Here is a 6,452-nt window from a genome sequence, read left to right on the forward strand (position 1 = left end):
AAAAAAAAAAAAAAAAAAAAAAAAAAAAAAAAAAATGGATTGAGGACAGGATACACAGTGAAGATTAAGTAAACAGAGAATAGAGACAACACTTTTGAGGAGTTTGCTATAAAGAAAAGTGCACAAAGTTTATAGTATCAGGAACAGCACTTTTTAAAGATGAGCTACGATAGATTAGGCCATGTGTTTATGCTGACTGCAAAAATCTAGCAAAAACAGGTTAAGTGATGATTCGGAAGAGAAAGGGCTAAGTGCAGGCTTGAAGCTCTTGAGCAGGTTACAGGTATGAGATCTCGTTTACAGAGTGTGTAGGGAGGGGAAATTAGATAAGAGCTCGACACTTCCTCCTCTATGAAAGGGAGATGAGCAGAAGGTGTCAGCATTAGACAGATTTGTCATGGGGAAGCTGTAACAAGTTTCTTCTGATTGCTTCAGTTCGCTTCAGTGAAATAAAAAGGGAGGTCACAAGCTAAGAAAGGAGAAAGGACAGGTGTTGAAAAATTAAGGAGAAAAGGGTATAGATGCAATCATTTGGATAACCTGGTTTTCTATCCAAAACCTGCTACTCCAAGCTATGTGCCTTAAATAATTAAATTAACCTCTCTGATTCCCAGCTTCTTCATCTATAAAATAAGGACGATGGTTTTATCATGAGGTTAATCCAGCACCTCAGAGTGAGTTTTATTTGGCTTGAGTTTCTTTCTTATAAAAGTAATCATCACAGATCTTCCAAAATGATATTCTGAAACCAATTATCACATGAGTTTATATTTAATAAGAATACACATATGCATGGAATAGATGGCGTGAAAAGGGCTCTGGGGCATACCTACAACAACTAGTCTTGGATTTAGATTGACTCAAAATATTCTACAACCAGAAAAGCAACAAGTAAATTATGATACAGAAGACAGTGCAAAGAAGCTGGATCTACTCCTAGGTGAAACACTCATTTGCTGTGTGCCATGGATATCACCTAACTTTTCTAGGCAGATATTTCCAAACTGTAAAATGAAGCCCTTGGACTTAACGATCTGGTTCCTTCCAGCTCTAAAATTCTGTGGACATATGAATAACTCCATTTATACATAGTTGCCCCTTGCCTACTCCATGTATAGCTTTGAATTGCTAGACCCCCTCTTTCTTTCTCTTTTTTTAACATCTTTATTGGAGTATAATTGCTTCACAATGTTATGCTAGTTTCCGCTGCACAACAAAATGAATCGGCCATATGCGTACATATATCCCCATATCCCCTCCCTCTTGCATCTCCCTCCCACCCTCCCTATCTCACCCCTCTAGGCTGTCACAAAGCACCGAGCTGATCTCCCTGTGCTATGCAGCTGCTTCCCACTGGCCATCTATTTTACATTTGGTAGTGTATATATGTCCATGCCACTCTCTCACTTCATCCCAGCTTACCCTTCCCCCTCTCCATGTCCTCAAGTCTATTCTCTACGTCTGCATCTTTATTGCTGTCCTGCCCCTAGATTCATCAGAACCTTTTTTTTTTTTAGATTCCATGTATATATGTTACCATATGGTATTTGTTTTCTCTTTCTGACTTACTTCACTCTGTATGACAGATTCTAGGTCCATCCACCTCACTACAAATAACTCAATTTCATTTCTTTTTATGGCTGAATAATATTCCATTGTATATATGTGCCACATCTTTATCCATTCATCTGTCGATGGAAACTTAGGTTGCTTCCATGTCCTGGCTATTGCAAATAGTGCTGCAATGAACACTGTGGTACATGACTCTTTTGAATTATGGTTTTCTCAGGGTATATGCCCAGTAGTGGGATTGCTGGGTCATATGGTAGTTCTATTTTTAATTTTTTAAGGAACCTCCACAGTTCTCCACAGTGGCTGTATCAATTTACATTCCCACCAACAGTGCAAGAGGGTTCCCTTTTCTCCACACCCTCTCCAGCATTTATTGTTTGTAGATTTTTTGATGATGGCCATTCTGACCAGTGTGAGGTGATACCTCATTGTAGTTTTGATTTGCATTTCTCTAATGATTAGTGATGTTGAGCATCCTTTCATGTGTTTGTTGGCAATCTGCATATTTTCTTTGGAGAAATATCTATTTAGGTCTTCTGCCCATTTTTGGATTGGGTTTTTTGATATTGAGCTGCATGAGCTGCTTGTATATTTTAGAGATTAATCCTCTGTCAGTTGCTTTATTTGCAAATATTTCCTCCCATTCTGAGGGTTGTCTTTTCGTCTTGTTTATGGTTCCTTTGCTGTGCAAAAGCTTTTAAGTTTCATTAGGTCCCATCTGTTTATTTTTATTTCCATTTCTCTACGAGGTGGGTCAAAAAGGATCTTGCGGTGATTTATGTCATAGTGTGTTCTGCCTATGTTTTCCTCTAAGAGTTTTATAGTGTCTGGCCTTACATTTAGGTCTTTAATCTATTTTGAGTTTATTTTCATGTATGGTGTTAGGAAGTGTTCTAATTTCATTCTTTTATATGTAGCTGTCCAGTTTTCCTAGCACCACTTATTGAAGAGGCTCTCTTTTCTCCATTGTATACTCTTGCCTCCTTTATCAAAGATAAGGTGACCATATGTGCATGGGTTTATCTCTGGGCTTTCTATCCTGTTCCACTGATCTATATTTCTGTTTTTGTGCCCCTACCATACTTTCTTGATTACTGTAGCTTTGTAGTATAGTCTGAAGTCAGGGCACCTGATTCCTGCAGCTCCATTTTTCTTTCTCAAGATTGCTTTGGCAATTTGGGGGCTTTTGTGTTTCCATACAAATTGTGAAAATTTTTCTTCTAGTTCTGTGAAAAATGCCATTGGTAGTTTGATAGGGATTGCACTGAATCTGTAGATTACTTTGGGTAGTATAGTCATTTTCACAATGTTGATTCTTCCAAGCCAAGAACACGGTATATCTCTCCATCTATCTGTATAATCTTTAATTTCTTTCATCAGTGTATTACAGTTTTCTGCATACAGGTTTTTTGTCTCCTTAGGTAGGTTTATTCTTAGGTATTTTATTCTTTTTGTTGCAATGGGACAACATGGGAGTGTTTCCTTAATTTCTCTTTCAGATTTTTCATCATTAGTGTATAGGAATGCAAGAGATTTCTGTACATTAATTTTGTATCCTTCTACTCTACCAAATTCATTGATTAGCTCTAGTAGTTTTCTGGTAGCATCTTTAGGCTTCTCTATGTATAGTATCATGTCATCTGCTAAGAGTGACAGTTTTACTTCTTCTTTTCCAATTTGGATTCCTTTTATTTCTTTTTCTTCTCTGATTGCTGTGGCTAGGACTTCCAAAACTATGTTGAATAATAGTGGTGAGGGTGGGCAACCTTGTCTTGTTCCTGATCTTAGACCCCCTCTTTCTTTAAAGTGACAACACAGTATCTTCTTTAGTATCACAGTACACTAAATCTTTAAGGTAAATGTTAAATATTCTAATAAACTAAACTTTTGAATGACTGTATCATGTGTATGGCCATAAGTAGCAAATTATATCAAGACATTACATTTTTTATTGAAGTACGGTTGATTTACAATGTTGTGTTAATTTCTGCTGTACAGCAAAGTGACTCAGTTATACATATATATACATTCTTTTTTATATTCTTTTCCATTATGGTTTATGCCAGGACCTTGTTGTCCATCCATTCTATATGTAATAGTTTGCATCTACTAACCCCAAACTCCCAGTCCATCCCTCCCCCACCCCCCCCCAAGACATTATATTCTAAATAAACACTGTAGGGTCTTAGGGGAATACACAAATATATTTTTTGGCAAAATGCTTAAAATCAACACATAATCTTTACAAATCAGTGTTAAGTTTGACTTGACAAAGACAGATAAGAGGATATGTTATTTTTATCATTTAATTTTTTAATGGAATATTATTAATTTATCCTTCAGTGACAAGTTCACAGGTTTAAAAAAAGAACTTGAATACCAAAGTTTTTTAAATGGCACAATCATATGTATAGTCATGCATTTTTAGTTATCTGAAATGAGTTTTGGTTCCAGTAAGCTCAATGACAAGATAAGCATTACCATGGCTGATTCTGTCACTTAGAATGGACTCCAATTATGGGATTTGTATAATAATGAAAATTATGGTCAACATGTTTTGACTAACCAAATTTCCAAATCCCTTCAACTGCCCCTGTGGCAATGAACAAAGGATTGCCATTTCATTTAAGCAATTGTCCTAACCATCTCATACAACAGCAATGAATTTAAAACTTGGATAATACTCCCATCACAGTGGTGATCGTTTTGTAATAATACAGAAATATCAAAACACTATGTGTGCAGCAGTAACTAACATGATGTTGTAGGTCAATTATACTTCAAAAAACAAATAAACAAATTCACAGAAAGAGAGATCAGACTTGTGGTAACCAGAGGCAAGGGGTAGGGAGTGGGGGAGTGGATGAAGGTGGTCAAAAGGTCAAACTTCCAATTATAAGATAAATAAGTCCTAGGGATGTGATGTACAACATGATTAATATAATTAACCCTGCTGTATGTTATATACGAAAGTTGGCAAGAGAGTAAATCCTAACAGTTCTCATCACAAGGAAGAAGTTTTTTTCTTTTTCTTTTATTTTGTATCTGTATGAGATGATGGATGTTCACTAAATTTATTATGGTAATCATTTCCTGATGTATGTAAGTCAAATCATTATGCTACACACCTTAAACTTACATGGTGCTGTCAATTATATCTCAATAAAACTGGAAGAAAAAAATACTTCCATCACAAAGATTTCCAAGGTTTCTTTATTTTCTGTGCCTCTCCTTTTGGTGTGTCTATAAACTTCACTGAAACAAACTTTCTAAAAACTTCAAATGACCCCTTTCCTTGTGGTAGGGCTGCCAGATTTAGCAAATAAAAATGCAGAATGCTGGCTTAAAATTGAATTTCAGATAAATAACAAATAAGTTTTTAGTATAAGTATGTCCTAAATATTGCACTAAAAAATTACTCGTGTTTTATCTGAAATTCAAATTTAACAGAGCATCCTGTCTTTTATCTGACCACTCTGCCTCTTTGCCCACCTTAGCCATTCAATAGGATCCAGGAAGTACACTGAGCTCATGGTGATGGTGATGATGGTGATAACATCTGACTTTTATAAAGGGTTAATTAAGGGCCAAAAATAGCAAGCTTTTCTGATTGTATAATTTGGTATGATTTGCTTAAATTAATCAAAATGAAACATTAATCTATTTTGTGCTTAATTGTCTGAAAATTCATGCATTCATTATTCACTGAGGTCCTACATTTTGCCAAACTCTTATCAAGCACTGGGGAAATGGCAGTGAACAAAACAGAGTGGTGTTTTCCTCTTGGAGCCTGAGCAAGTAGGAAAAAGGCATCCAATAATAGGTTCAGGGATACACAACCATGGAACGGGTGTCATGAGAGAGCAAACAAGGGGAACCTACCTTACCTAGGAGTATAGCTGGGTGTAGGGAAAGCCTCTCCAATTCTGAGACCTGGAGTCTGAGTAGGCATGGGCCAGCATTGAGGGAAGAGTAGGAGAATTTGGCAAGTTAAAGCGACTGGAAAAGGCCAGTGTGGGTAGAATATGGTAAGCAAGTTGTCAAGGGCAGAAAATGAGTCTGTAGAAATAGATGGGGGCCACCACGTGGAGTCCTCTGAGTCATGTTAGGATGTGGGATTTTTTTAATGGCATGAAGAAGCCCTTGGAGGCTTTTCAGCAGTATGGTGACATGATCGAAATTGCCTATTAAAATGCTCTACCTAGCAGTTAGGTGGGAAATCATACAGAAGGGAAAACTAGTACCACTGGGGAGACAGACCATTGAAGGAGAGGAGGCATAAAATAAGGGTGTCTTTAGCTGGTGTGGTGATAGTGAGATAGAGAAATATTTTGGAGCTAGAAATGACAGGATTTGTCACTGGATATAAGTAAGGAGTGAAAAAATATGAGATGTCAGATGGCTTGATTAGAGTATGAGACTAGAATGCAGGGAAGGATGGATATGCCACTTCCAAAAAAGGGCAATTTGGGGTAGATTAGAGTGCATCAGGGAGGGAAAGAGGCAATCTAATTTTGGCCCTGTTAAATTTGAAATGCCTAGTCCCAGCCCTTTGTATCACCATAATGTGAATCTGGAAATAAAGAGACCGGCATCGTGAGCATTGCTTGTGGAATTAAAGTGTTCTATATTCAGGAATGTTTTACTTCATGGTCCAAATACAAATGAAGAGGACATGTTACTTATCCAGGACAGAACCTAAAAAGTTTGGGTTAAGTGATGACTTGTAGAACTGGAACCAATTAAACACTGAGATTTGAAAGAATGTATTGTAATATTGCTCATAAAATGCAAACAGACTCTATCACGGAAGAGATTTGTCTCCACTAAATAGAGAAAAAGATTCAAATAAAGGAAGTCTTCATATACTATTCACTGAC

At 36.8% G+C, this 6,452-nt stretch overlaps 1 long non-coding RNA gene across 1 annotated transcript in view; it reads right to left on the reverse strand.

Moving 5' to 3' along the window:
• LOC113627251 (uncharacterized) overlaps positions 1 to 6,452 on the reverse strand; it is a 122,639-nt gene that overhangs the window by 51,071 nt on the left and 65,116 nt on the right. The window lies entirely within an intron of this gene.

The sequence above is a fragment of the Aethalodelphis obliquidens genome, unplaced genomic scaffold, assembly GCF_003676395.1.
Source record: "Aethalodelphis obliquidens isolate GAN/ISIS:26980383/991018 unplaced genomic scaffold, ASM367639v1 scaffold20, whole genome shotgun sequence".
Taxonomy (NCBI): domain Eukaryota; kingdom Metazoa; phylum Chordata; class Mammalia; order Artiodactyla; family Delphinidae; genus Aethalodelphis; species Aethalodelphis obliquidens.